At 35.0% G+C, this 14,974-nt stretch overlaps 1 pseudogene; it reads right to left on the minus strand.

Annotated features, from left to right (window-relative positions):
• Positions 1 to 11,557: 11,557 nt before the first annotated feature.
• On the minus strand, positions 11,558 to 12,343 carry LOC118854843 (annotated as a pseudogene).
• Positions 12,344 to 14,974: the final 2,631 nt, after the last annotated feature.

A 14,974-nucleotide genomic window follows, 5' to 3' on the forward strand; every position in this document is an offset into this window, starting at 1 on the left:
ATATGGCCTTGAGGCTGCAGATTCTCTACCCCCAGGCTAGATTATCCTTGTGTACAAAAGTATTTTCATTCCTTGTCCTTTTCTTATGTACATGGGACCTCCTTTTTCCATAAATGACATTTTTTGTGAGTAGAACAAGTTCTCAAAAAGTAGAAAAAAGACTTCTGACTCAGGCTGGGGGTGGGAGAGGAATCACAATAACACTACTTCTTGTTTATTTGCACAAAACAAAAGACTTCAACTATAGAACCAATTTTATTTTTTTTAAAAAATATTTCTTCTGAGTGATAGAATTGGATCACCTCTGAATGAGAAAAACAAAGGATATAAATGAAAACTGGTTGTAAGTACATAACCTAGAGGATAAAAAAGAATCACTCATCTTCCTCATTTTTCTTTATACAATTAGTTATTAATAACCCTACTCTATTTTTGATAATTTAGTGAACCTGTATTCACATCGATGGGAGTACTACCTTAAGCGGTACAGATCATCTTTCTGTGCTACTTTTGCACAAATTCTCCCATAAAGCTTCCAAATTAATGAAAAGTGCATCCTCTAGGTGTTTTGATATCTTGATAAAGTTAGAAGGATCCAAATGCAATACTTTGGCATTTCATCTGATATCCATCATTATACCTACATGACCCACATTTATATTATCTTTTACATCAATTCTTCAAGTGTTTTAATAATAATTATTTGTTGACATACTTTGTTTTCAAATGGATCACATTTCACTTTTTTGAAAGCTCTCTCCTACTTTCACAGTGAACTCTCTCTAAAGAACAAATAATTTTTAAAGAAGAAAAAAAAATCTCATTATAAATAACTAAAAAATGATATTATATGCAATATCCCACAACCAAGGACATCTCAATTCTGTAAAGAAGTAGGAGAAGAATTTTCTCACATCAAAGCATTTCTTTGGGCCAAACTCTGTTTTTTTTTTTTTTTTTCAGTTTTCTCAACATTCAGTTGATTATTTTGTGGTTACTTTTCTTTCCTTGTATGTTGTCATAGCCATTGTCTATAATGATTTTATGACTTTGATTACCTTATTTTGGATCAATGAAAATGTCTTTCCATGTTTCTCTGTATTCACTATGCTTTCCATTTCTTGAAGCACAGTAGTATTTCATTCATAAGCCCCAATTTGTTTAGTCGCTCCCTGTTTGAAGGGTATCTTCTTTGTTTCAAGCTATTTTGTACCATGATAATTGTTGCTATAAGTATTTTGCTGTGTATGGAATCATTCTGATGACTTCTTTGTATTAAATGCTTAGAAACAGCATCTGTGTCAAAAGGCATAGGCATTTTAACCATTTTACTTGCATAATTCAAAAGTGTTTTCCAGAATGTGTGTGCCAATTCACAGCTCCACAAACAATGCTTCAGTATTTATCTTTCCACAGCTCCCCTCCAACATTGACTATTCTTGTCTTGCCATCTTTGCCAATTTGCTGATTATGAGGTGAAGCCTCAGGTTTTTTGTTTGTTTCTTTTTTTTAAATTTGCAAATCTATGTTAGTGGTATCTAAGCTATAATAGGTTCTACTAGTATGAAAAGCTGTGGAGGCCCTAATAACCAGTGTTTGTACACTTACAGGTAAATTCACTGGCCATGACAACCCATAAAACATGTCTACTCAATAAAATATATGAACATACATATTTACATATGTCATGCACATATTTATGTGTACCCATATATACACTTTAATATGCATGCATGTATGCATATTTTCCATTCCTTCATTCCTTTTTCATACTTTGATATCTCATTGTGATCTTGGTTCTATCAATCTGCCATGGTAGAATTTTAACAAAAGGGTAAAGTGAGGCAGTTTTCCAAGCAGGATAACATTTATTAGCGGGGCATGTTACCTGTCAAAAAATAGATCCATAACTATCTCCATTAATGCCAAAGACCCTAAGCAAGAGGGTCTTCTCATATAGGGTCTTAGGGAGTACTGAACAAAGAACAGAACAGTGTTGAGAACATCATGAAATTAAAAGCAACATAATTAGTTATGGAGTTCAGGCACAGGGAACAATACTGGAAGTTTGGTAATGGGAGCTCACAACAATGCCCTTTCTTCTCTCGTGAAACTAAGAAGTACTCATCATTTGAGCACAGGTATGAGACAGAGGCCCAGACATTTGGACAGCAGACCAGATATCCTTGAAGAATAGGTTGGGGGAATAAAGATATCAGGCCCAAATGCTCTTATTTTCTCACACATTTTCCAAGTTCAGTTAAATTACTTAAGGCAAAAAGCTGGATTTTTAAACTTAACCCATTACAGGTCAGCTGAATTATGAACTAAGTTCAGAGACAAAGAACCACAACTTAAGGAGTTACAGGACAAAAGCAGTTACAGAACAAAATCAACTAATCATAGAGAGGATCCATAAGAATATGATACAGGATCAATTTTATTCTCAGCTTGATTAGCAAATGCCAAAGGATTCCATGTTTTTCTAATTTTATGTCTACTTTCAAACATATGTTTTAACGTCAATGTGAACAACGAAAATCAAAATATCAGATGCTGCTGGAAAACCTGTTCCTTCTGAATTAGAAATATGAAATACAGAATCTTCACTACCAAAAGACAAACACATGGGAGAATTTCTTTTGCTCTCTAAAACAATAACTAGGGTGCCACCCAAATAGCAGAATCTTCCATATCGGAAGTACAAAATTACACATTCTCAGAGCTGGAAGGGTCCTAAGAAACCTTCTAGTCCAGTGTGTATGTGAAAGACAATTTCCCTTACAACATTTCTAACTGTGGTCATCTAATCTTTGCATGATGACTTCCAGGGAGTAGAATGTGTTGTCACATAATTCAGTTGCCAAATTTCCTTCCTCAAGATCAAATCTCCTTAAACTAAGATAGTATTCCTACTTAAATAAAGATACCAACAGAGGAGTAAATGTTTTATTGGCATATCTGCCTTCCATGTGTTTGACTTTTTTTATTCTTTGTCCCTTTAGGAATATCTGCTTTTAAGGTTAGTAGGAATCTTAATGGTACCTCTTTTAAATAGCAATGTGCAATCCATGTTGTTGGCACTCAAATCATGATTTTTTTTGTATAATGTTGGTAAAAATGACAGTAACAATAGTGTTAGTGTTAGCTTACATTATATAATTTTAACTTCACATAGCTTTTTATATACACTCTCATTTGATCTTTTTAATAGTCTTATGAGGAAAGTTGGAAAATGATTATTGTTTTTGGTGGGGACATTTGGAAATGAAATTGAGGCATATGGTAGTTAAATAACATTACTAATTATTTTCCTCAATGTTCAGGACACGATTTCAGACGAAAATGTAACTCATTCATCTCCCTGATACACAATAAATATCAACATTTATAGATGCTATTATCCAATAAATAAGTGACAAAGCAGTAGTACATAGCTATATTTTAAATTACTGTGAATCTACCCTTTAAGAATTGATGGAAGATTCCTTTAAATTGCCATGAAAAATACCAAGTCATCTTGGTAGCTACAATGACATTTTTCATTTCTTTTATTTAAATTTCAAAATTGGTTTTGCTGCAGTGGTATTTCAGAAATAAAATATGTATTGGAAGATCCAAATGACTGCCGGTATCTTTGAATATTTTTCTACAAAGCAAATGTGACAGAGGTGTTAGCTGATAGTTACACAATCCATTCAAACCAAGATACTAAACAAACTGCTCCATTTATTGAAAGAAAAAAAGAAAAATCTATTGATTTGTTGGGGTTTTTTTTTTTTTTGCTAAAATTGAACAAATTATATTATAGGAAATTTAAGGAGTAGGAGGCCTCTCTAGCATTTCCTAAGAATTAATAGAGAAAAAAAAGAAGTCTAATGTTAAATTGTAAACTCATCCATTCTCTTTTATGCTACTTAAGTATAATAACCACTGGCATGAGCTTTGAGGATTCATAGTCCCACTGAGGGCATTGTGGCTTGATATCACATTAGGACTTTAGGCAAGCTGTACCAGGCTGAAAAGGATTTGAAAATGATCTAAGCAATAAAATACATCTACTTCATAAGGACCAGGCTAAAATAATATAGAAAGATTAAACACCAGTATGTTGATGGGCAATATTTTTTCTAGGTGTTGGCAGCATATAAATAAGGAAAACTACACACAGTATTAGCAGACACAGATGTATTCTAACTTATATCAATGAAGGGAGTCCCCACATTGATGATATAAGATTCATGTGTCCATGTAAAATTAAGTATGTCCTTATGAGTTTATATGTGCTTTCTCCACCCACAACCCCCTGCTTAGAATGTGAGCCTCTTAAGAGCAAAGACTGTTACTTTTTCATTTGTATCCACATTATTCATTCATTTGCAGTTGAACTATCTAAATGTGTAGATGTGGCTCAACAGTGGTAGAGATAAATAGGTCTGAGGTGTGACCAATCTACACAGAGAAAAATAGAGACAAGTACTATGTATGTATCACTGTTGGCATGTTAGGTTTGATTTGGTAGGGGATGAGATGGGTGACAGGGAGTAGAGAGAGGAGAAACAGGCAGACCCAGGAAAACCCAAAATGCTATTTTCTCCATTTTCCAACAGAGATATTGGAATATAATTATATCTACCCTCATTCATAGGTCTTTGTTCTAGGGGTGTGATACTTTGGGATAGTGAAACTCATTATAACTTTCCCAAAATGATAGCCCTTAAATTATACTTGCTAATTTTGTTCCTTTCTTCCAAATGTTGATTATACAAAAGATGATCACGAAGAGTAAAAAATGAGTAACTCATTTATCTAAGGCAATAAGAAATAGAAACTGAAGAAGTTATACATATTAGTATGTACTAAAGTATACACAAGAGAAAATGGATTCCTTCACTGAGGGCAAGAAGAGATCTCACCTTGAAAGAGAAAAGAAAGAATCATTGCTGAGAAGAAGTACATTCTAGAATCTCAAGAATTTCAAACAAGTCCAGAAATATGATGGAGTCAGCTTATCATCTATATCTTTTACTTCAAAGTCTTTCTCTTCTACCTCTCTATGGTTTCCTCTATTAACCCATCTCCCCATAGTAGCTCTGGAATCAATTCAATAAATCTCTTGCACAGGTATAGAGCATCAGAATATACTCAGCATTCTATCTACCAATAAGGAGTCACATTTCTCTCTGTGTATAGATCAACAGGCAAATTAACCCCATCTTGGTTGAAATCTAGACTTCATTATACAGATATCTATTTGTATAGTAAAAAAAATAACAATGTAAAGGCAGACATCAAATTTACTGTGACCTTATCTCTCATTCTTACCATGTACTTTGCAGAATTTAAATTGGATAATTTATAATATTTCAACTCAGGTTCACATGTTGTCTTTACTAGAACTTCATAACAGAAAATTGTCATGGAAAATAAGTTTGGTTTCAGGGCTATAAAACTAAGAAAGCATTTGATTTGTAGGTAGAGTATCCTAATGTGACCTGTGAAGCAAAACATTTAACTCACTGCTCAATACTCAGTTCAGGCTATTGTGACTGGTGGAAAAGATTTTCAATAACATATCAGCAATAGTAAAGGGGTACAAGGGAGAGGTTAATAGATAAGAAACAAATTCCACCTTTGGTTACTGACAAATTCATAGGTAGAGTTTTTAACTGGGATTATACCAATGATCTACATGGTGGAATATTTTTAATATGTTTTTCCTATTCTTGTAGTATAGAAAAAGCCTTTTTATTTATAAAAGATTAAAAAAAATACTGTCTTTGCCATTAGAATGTAAGTACCTTGAGAGCAGGTGTAGAGACAATGACTTGTACTTCTTTGTATACCCAGTACCCAGAAAAAAAGTCCTGGTAGCAGATATCTAAAAAGAGAGGTCTTCTGAAATGCAAATCTTTTGTTCTTTTCAGTTCAGCACAGTTCTTTTTTCAAGTTTAAATCATTATTTATTTATTTCATATTTTTAGTTTTCAGGATTAATTGTCACAAGAGTTTCAATTACAAATTTTCTCCCCATTTCAACCCCCCCCCACTCCAAGATGGCATATATTCTGATTGCCCCATTCCCCAGTCAGCCCTCCCTTCTGTCACCCCACTCCCCCCCATCCCCTTTTCCCTTACTTTCTTCTAGGGCAAGATAGATTTCTATGACCAATTGCCTGTATATCTTATTTCCAAGTTGCATGCAAAAATTTTTTTTTGAACATCTTTTAAAACTTTGAGTGCCAAATTCTCTACCCTTTTCCCTCCCCAGCCACTCTCCCTAAAAAGGCAAGCAATTCAACATAGGCCACATGTATATCATTATGCAAAACCCTTCCACAATACTCATGTTGTGAAAGACTAGCTATATTTTGCTCCTTCCTATCCTATCTCCCTTTATCCAATTTTCTTCCTTGATGCTGTCCCTTTTCAAGTGTTTGCTTTTGAATACCTCCTCCCCCTATCTGCCCTCCCTTCTATCATCCCCCTTTTTTTTAATCTCCTTCCTCCTTTTCTGTGGGGTAAGATACCCAATAGAGTGTGTATGGTATTCCCTCCTCAAGTAAAATCCAATGAGAGCAAGATTCACTCATTCCCCCTCACCTACCCCATCTTCCCTTTCTACAGAACTGCTATTTCTTGCCACTTTTATGTGAGAAAATTTACCCCATTCTATCTCTCCCTTTCTCCCTCTCTCAATATATTCCTCTCTCATCCCTTAATATTATTTCATTTTTTAGATAACCTCCCTTCATATTCAACTCACCCTGTGCCCTCTGTCTGTATATGTGTGTGTGTGTGTGTGTGTGTGTACATACCACATATATGTATATTCCCTTCAGCTACCCTAATACTGAGGTTTCATGAATTATACACATCATCTTTCCATGTAGGAATGTAAACAAAACAATTCAAATTTAGTAAGTCCCTTCTGATTTCTCTTTCTTGTTTACCTTTTCATGCTTCTCTTGATTTTTGTGTTTGAAAGTCAAATTTTCTATTCATCTCTGGTCTTTTCACTGAGAAAGCTTGAAAGTTCTCTATTTTTTTGAAAACCCATATTTCGCCTTGGTGCATAATGCTCAGTTTTGCTGGGTAGGTGATTCTTGGTTTTAATCCTAGCTCCATTGACCTCTGGAATATCATATTTCAAGCCCTTTGATCCCTTAATGTAGAAGCTGCTAGTTCTTGTATTATTCTGATTATGTTTCCAGAATACTTAAATTGTTTCTTTCTGGCTGCTTGCAGTGTTTTCTCCTTGATTTGGGAGCTCTGGAATTTGGCAACAATATTCCTAGGAGTGTTCTTTTAGGGATCTTTTTCAGGAGGCTATTGGTGGATTCTTTCAATTTCTATTTTACCCTCTGGCTCTAGAATATCAGGGAAGTTCTCCTGATCATTTATTGAAATATGATATCTAGACTCTTTTTTGATCATGGCTTTCAGGTAGTACAATAATTTTAAAATTATCTCTCCTGGATCTATTTTCCAGGTCAGTGGTTTTTTCCAATGAGCACATTGTGTTCCATTTTTTCATTCCTTTGGTACTGTTTTTTAATATCTTGATTTCTCATAAAGTCACTAGCTTCCACTTGTTCCAATCTAATTTTTAAGGTGGTATTTTCTTCAGTGCTATTTTAGACCTCCTTTTCCATTTGGCTAATTCTGACTTTCAAGGCATTCTTCTCCTCATTGGCTTTTTGGACCTCTTTTGCCATTTGAGTTAGTCTATTTTTAAGGTGTTGTTTTCTTCAGTATTTTTTTGATTCTTCTTTAGCAAGTCATTGACTTGTTTTTCATGGTTTTCTCTCAACACTCTCATTTCTCTTCCCAATTTTTCCTCTACTTCTCTAACTTGCTTTTCCAAATCCTTTTTGATCTCTTCCATGGCCTGAGACAAGTTCATGTTTTTCTCGGAGGCTTTTGATGTAGGCTCTTTGACTTCGTTGACTTCTGGCTGTATGTTTTGGTCTTCTTTGTCAGCAAAGAAGGATTCCAAAGTCTGAATCTGAATCTGAGTCCATTTTGGCTGCCTGGCCATGTTCCCAGACAACTACTTTACCCTTGAGTTTTCCATTGGGGTATGACTGCTTGTCGAGTAGAGAGTACTTTGTTCCAAGCTTGAGGGGATGAGCTGTTGTTTTCAGAGCTATTTCTCACAGCAAGCGCTGCCACTGCAGTGCTCCTACTCCCCCAAGAACCACCAACCTGGACTAGACTGAGATCTTAAGCAGGCTTTGCACTCATGCTCTGTTCTGCCACTTAATTCCTCACACCAGGTGGGCCTGGGGCTGGAAGCAACTGAAGCTGTAGTTCTGTAGCTGCACCACCTCTGCTGTCCCTGGGGTGGTGGCCAAACTGCGAACCCATTTCACTCTGTCCCAGAAGCTTTTCCCACTAACCTTCTCTGTGGTCTTTGGTGTTCCACAGCTCACTGATTCAGGGCCCTATAGCCTGTTCTGCCTGGCTCCCAGTCTGGTTGGTCTGGGCGCAGCCCACACTGGGCTGTGCTCCACTCCACTCCCAGCTCCATGCACAATAGACCTTACTGAGCAACCATTTAGGCTGTCCTGGGTTGAAGCCCTGCTTCCCTCTGCTATTTTGTGGGTTCTGCAGTTCTAGAATTTGTTCAGAGTCATTTTTATGGGTGTTTGTAGGGTCCTGGGGGAGAGCCTTGGGCAAGTCCCAGATTTCCAGCCACCATCTTGGCTCTGCCCCAGCACAGTTCATTATTAAAGTCAATTAATGTCTCATATGAGATCATGTCTGGAAAAAGTCAGTGTTGGAATTAGAACCTATGTCCATTATGTATAAGCTTGATATTCTCTCTTATAGTCAGCTTTCCATTTTTCTCTATATAGAATTCAGTGCAGATTTCAGATACCTCTGCATTCACTGTTTTCTTTATTCATGTACTTGATGTTGTGAATTCACATAAACCTATATACATATACATATGCACTTGCATGTACACACGTCTATATGTATACACAGACACACATACATATGTATATATACACTTATGTGTATGCATATATCTATGTGTATATATGTATATGTTTGCATTTAGTACAGGGATAGTTTATCTTTTGGTTTATTAAAAATGTACCATAGGTTCTATTTTTCCTTCCTAAGTTGAAAGCTAAATTATTCCCTAGCTATTTTCTTTGTCAACATGATTCTAAACAATGAGAGAATTGTCTACCTTTGGATAATGCAGGAATCACATTAAAGGATAGATTAATAATAAAAGAAGAGGAAAATTCATGAAAAGAAGATAGTAGTATTAAAGTTTTAAACAGTGTTTTAAAGAATGAAATTGCTCTTTCTAAAATATCAACTTAATGACTGAATAGCAAACCTAGCAAAAGCAAGCCAAAGAACAGACAGGAAATAATTTTCCAAAGAAAAAAGATTTCAGTATTCAGATATTTGATAGTGCTAAGATGAGGGATCGCCTCTGAACAAGTTATTTATATGAACACATATCTACCAAAAAGTTGGATCTTGGATATCCGAATCCAAACTGTTGATACCATGCATCTTGTCTGCTAAAATGTATAACTATAATGATCCTCAGTTATTATATATACACATATGTATATGTATACATACACACATATTTTAGGTACATAGGCATATTAATATTAAATACAAATGCTTCAAGAACACATACAAATGCTTAAATCTATTGGAAAATACACAGTATTTCAACATTTATTGAGTGTCAACTTGGTGTAGAAGATAGTGAGCTAGCCTCAGTCATAAAGACTTGGATTCAGGTATTGCCTCTAATATTTACTATGTGATCCTGAAGAAGTTACTAAATACCTTAGTATCCCTAAAGTGACTCCCAAAGGCCTTGAATACAAGAATAATTGCTGATCTAAACTGGTATACACAAATGACATTGGAATGATAGGTCTGTACAAAATATTAATATAAATCTATCAGTCCTTATACACATACACAAATATAATATTATATATGCACATATATGCATATATGTTACATGCACATGCTTATATGTACACACATATGTGCGTATGTGTATACACACGTGTATACATGCATATACACACATAAATAGTACATGCGTCATGTATGTGTATGTGTGTAATGGAAATGATGCTGGATATAGAATTAGAGGGCCTTGGTTCAATTTCCAGAAATGACTGTAATTTGAGCCCTATCAATTACTTTTGTGTAACATTTTACAAGTCCCTACTAGCCTCATGTATAAAATTGTAGTGGAGTCAGACTACATTGTCTTTAAGGTCCATTTTTAGCTCTAAATTTATGAACAACTATAATCTATCAGCATATACATATAGTAACTATGAATAGAATAATGAAGATGTTTCCTTTTCTCATTAAGTTTATAATCAAATTTTGCAATAAGATGAAAAAATACATAGAAAATTAAAGTGCAAAGTAGAATTGCTAATGCAGAAAGATATAATGGGTTGTTTCTAAGGAAAAAGAAGTCAAGGGATTGGGACAATTTTCAGATAGAATTAGCATTTAAGCTTTATTAATTCTTTATTCTTTAAGGAAGAACAGATATTCAATTGGACAGAGAGAATTAAAAATAGGGCAGGGGGAATGGCCTATGGACAGGAATGAGTCAATTATATTTAGGCAATGGTAAATTTCCTAGTTTGGCTGGGGGATAGGATTTAGATATCATGGCACTGAGAAATGTCTTTAAATTGGCTAATATTGTTAAGGTTCTTGAAAACTGACCTGAAAAATTTGGAATTCACTGAGTAGGCAAAATATACATCTGGGGAGGGAGGCTAGGTGAAAAGGGGAGCTGTAATGATTTAGGAAAATTAATTTTTTGATAGATGGAAAGGTAGTGGAAATATTCCCTTCTCTTGAGATACATACATACATGTATGTATGTGTATATATATATATATATATATATATATATATATATATATATATATATATATTTGCATATATGAACTAGGGAATTGTGCTGAAGCTATATTAATAGTACAGGTGAGAGTAAATGGAAGCCTGAAGTGGGAATAGAAAGATAGAGATGAAGTAAACTGGCAAAAAGGATTAAAAAAGAAATAGTCCATGTTGGAGAGGCTGTAGGAAGGCAGGCACATTATTACATTTGTTGATGCAGATTTACTTGTATCCTTCTAGAAAATAACTTAGAATTATGAGGGGGAAAAAGTGACTAAACTGTTCATAAAATTTGACTTGGGGATCTCAATGCTGGGCATATACACCAAAAAGACCAAAGACAGAAAGTCCCCATATACACTTAAATATTTATGGTGGAATTTTTTTTTCACAGAATACAAACTGGTTTATTAAATGATAAATCAACAATGTAGGAAGAGGGGTTAAAACAATTCCTAGATCTAGGATGTCATTATCAAATAAAGTATTACTGACCAAAAAAAAAGTATTTTGGAATTTTAAATGCAGGAAATCTATAAGCCATTAGGAGCATGGGAAGGAAATCCTGACCAAAATAAAGCCAGAATGACCCTTAAAGTTTGAATGAGTCCCCTTTTAATAATTAAGCACATCAAACTGTACCACCTGATATGTTTCTCCATCTTTTATCCTTTTTCAGCTCATTTACTCCTCTGGCACAGTTCTTAAAGACAACATCATCATCCCACCTTCTTTTTACTTTGAAGTTGGCCTGAGGCTGAAAGGGACTGCTAAGATTAAGGAGAGGGTTTCCACTGAGGATATTTTTCATCCAAATTCTCTCTTCTTAAGCCTTTTGTTCTTGTTCCTTCTGATCTTGTTCTTCAGCTCTTTCTTTTTTTTTATTTTTTCTAGTTCTTCCAGTAAAGCTGCAGTGTCATCCTCATCACATTCTTCCTCAAAATCCTCATCATCCTCATCTTCATTTTTTAGGGGATCATCCGCATCAAGGTTGGCTGCAGGAATCTGATCTAGCTGAGGTTTCCTAGAAACAGAAGATGAGGTTGTGTGTTCTCTAGCTGGAGAATCTCTGTTTTTTTTTTCCTCTTGCAGAAACTCTCTCTCTCTCTCTCTCTCTCTCTCTCTCTCTCTCTCTCTCTCTCTCTCTCTCTCTCTCTCTCTGTCTCTCTATGTCTCTCTCTCTCTCTGGCTCCCTCCCTTTCCTCTCTCCGTCTCTCTCTCTCTCTTCTAGTTCTCACCTGAAATCACATTTGCAAACTTCTTCAGGAGCATACTGAGTAGTTTGTCTGCATTTAACCTTTGTGTGAGAAGGTAGATCACTGCTTGAATATTGCTTCGGAAGCTGACTCAAATCACCTTCCCCTTTTCCTCTTTCCCCTCTTGCAGGTTCAAATGTAGGCCTTGACTCTTTTGTCATCTTCAATGCTTCGTTGATATACTGTTATATTCAGTCATATATACATATTCAGGCAATTTAGGGTCCCACAGTCCTCTAATATTACCCCAGCATCATTACTCCAGAACTTTTTTTATTATAGGAAAGATCAGGAAATAAAGTAGACATCTATTGAGTGGGAATGACAAATGTAAATATAACTTATGAATATAAATGATGTGAAGATATTATGGAAATATGTTGATTTGTATGAATTCATGCAGAGTGAAATAGCAATAAGAAGATAACATCCATAATGACAACCACAATAAAACAAAAAAGAACTACAAAATGAAGCCAAATGATAATAATAAATGAATGAATGAATAAGCAAACAAATAAATGAGTGAGTGATTTAAGAAAACACCTGGAAGTTAAGGAAGGAAAAACAAAGCTCTAGTTTGTTTCCTGTGGCACAAACCACAGTGCCACAAATTACTAACAGTTAAGTAAAATACCTCTGTATTGTTTTTGTTATTATGAGAAAATTATTGCAATTATATAATACCTACAGTAGCAACAAAAACAAAAATACAGATAGTTAAATAAAAATGTTTTTGTGTATTCTTGCAGAAGAAACAAATCTCTAGCTCCCACCTCATAGTCTACTTGATATGAATGAAAGCTGCTGGTGTTATGGCAGCTGAAAAGACCTTACTGGTAACATAATTCAAGACAGTCATTTTACTGATGAGGAAGCTCAGGTCATAAGAGGTACCCATAGTCACACATATCATGGCAAAAGATGGCATTTGTTGAAATATGGTTGTTGTTTTCCATAGATTTTTCATTTTATTTTACATAGCAGAACATGATAAGGATATCTTCTAGCTCATTTCAGGTCTGGATTGGCATTTATCCACTATGACAATTTAAATTAAAAAAAATCTTTTCAGGAACTTTGAGGTGAAGAGCAGAAGGAAAAAAGAAAGGAAGTAATAAAAATACACGATGCAGTGTGGAGGTAGAGATTGTAGGATTTAGCCATTGATAGCACATTAGTGATAATAGAAAGAAAACTCCAAAGTGACTCCAAAACATTAAGCTAGGGCATTTGGGAAAATGATGGTAATGTTAACTACAACAGTAGAGACAGAAGGTGACAGATCCAACGTACTGCTCATGGTCAAAGTTTAACGGGTCTAAGGTGTTTCATTTCATATGCTGAAACTTCTACAGTAATATATTGATCCTTCTAGCATCTGTGCATGCTTACAAACCCTGTAGCCTTGCTCTTCTAGTAAATCCTATAAAGATTATTTGTAAGGACCCAAGAAAAAATTCATATTTCTTATGTCACTGGGAGTGCCTTCCTTCTTCTTTTGTTCCATTTCTTCCTCCCTTCTTTTTTTCCTTCTTCCCCCCACCCCCACCATCTCTCTCACAGTGGCTCTGAATATTGATGTAATCATACTTCCAGTGGAACCACAGTTCAATTCAAACTCAACAACCACAACAAAAATTAAATATCTAATGTGTTGTATCTAGTGTATCTAATGGCACTGAGATCCTGACAAAAATAAATTAATTTGTACATTTAATAAAGTAGGTTATTTTACTTAAGCCAGGTAAATCTTATTGACCTGACCCCTTTCATTGAGAGAATGACCATTTATTTTCCATCCTTATGTAAATATGTCAGTCCAGTTCCTTGCAGATGACTTTATTTTATGTATTATTTGGACTGTAGCTATTCCTTGATGATCTGTTTATCTTTGCATTTCTATGTGGGGGTGGGGAGCCAGAAGCAGCTTTTGAGTGGGTAAGTTTACCAGAAGGTGGTTCTGTAATGCCAATATAGAAATAGTACATGCCAACCAATATTTACTCCTAACCATGAATTTTATGCTTTGAGTTTGTTTGAAAAGATGGAGATTTTTTTATTTGGACATGTTCAATATGCAGTGCCAACAAGAGTTACATAGAGTAGTCAAATAGACAGTCAGAAATAGATTTGTGAGTCATTGTTTAAAAGTCATAATAGAAGCCCCGGGAAGGTATAAGATTACTAAGGGAGGGAGTATAGGGAAAGAAGACAAGAGGGTTAAGCAAAGAATCTTGCAAAGTACCTATCTTAAAGGATAAGGAAGGAAAGTCATTAGAAAATACAACAAAAGGACATTCAAAAATACGGGAGGAAATCTGGGTCAGTGCATTTCCTGGAAGCTGAGATAGGAAAGTTTCAAGGGGGCTCTAATCATATCACATTTTGCAGACATGTTAAAGAAAAAGGGACACTAACAAAAAAGGTTGGTTGAGGGAGGTCATCGGTAACTTTAAGAGTTCTATGTCATTAAAGTGATGGGAGCAGAAACCAGATTGTAAGTATTTAAGATATGACTTTATGAAGCAGAAGTGGTAGTAAAATGTTGAATATTATTTAAAGTCTTGAAGTAAAGAGAGGATCATAGGATTATGAACCTAGTCTTAAAATAACCTCAGAAATCATTTAATTAATCAATTTACTGATGATGCAACTGCAGACAAGGGAGATTAACTGAATTCTCCAAGGTCATGTAGATTGTTCTGAGATAGGTCAGAAGTAAGATTTAAAGGCAGATCTTCTGACTGCAGACCCAGTGATTTTCCATAGACTGGGATTAAAAACATAAC

Source organism: Trichosurus vulpecula, chromosome 6 (assembly GCF_011100635.1).
Source record: "Trichosurus vulpecula isolate mTriVul1 chromosome 6, mTriVul1.pri, whole genome shotgun sequence".
Taxonomy (NCBI): domain Eukaryota; kingdom Metazoa; phylum Chordata; class Mammalia; order Diprotodontia; family Phalangeridae; genus Trichosurus; species Trichosurus vulpecula.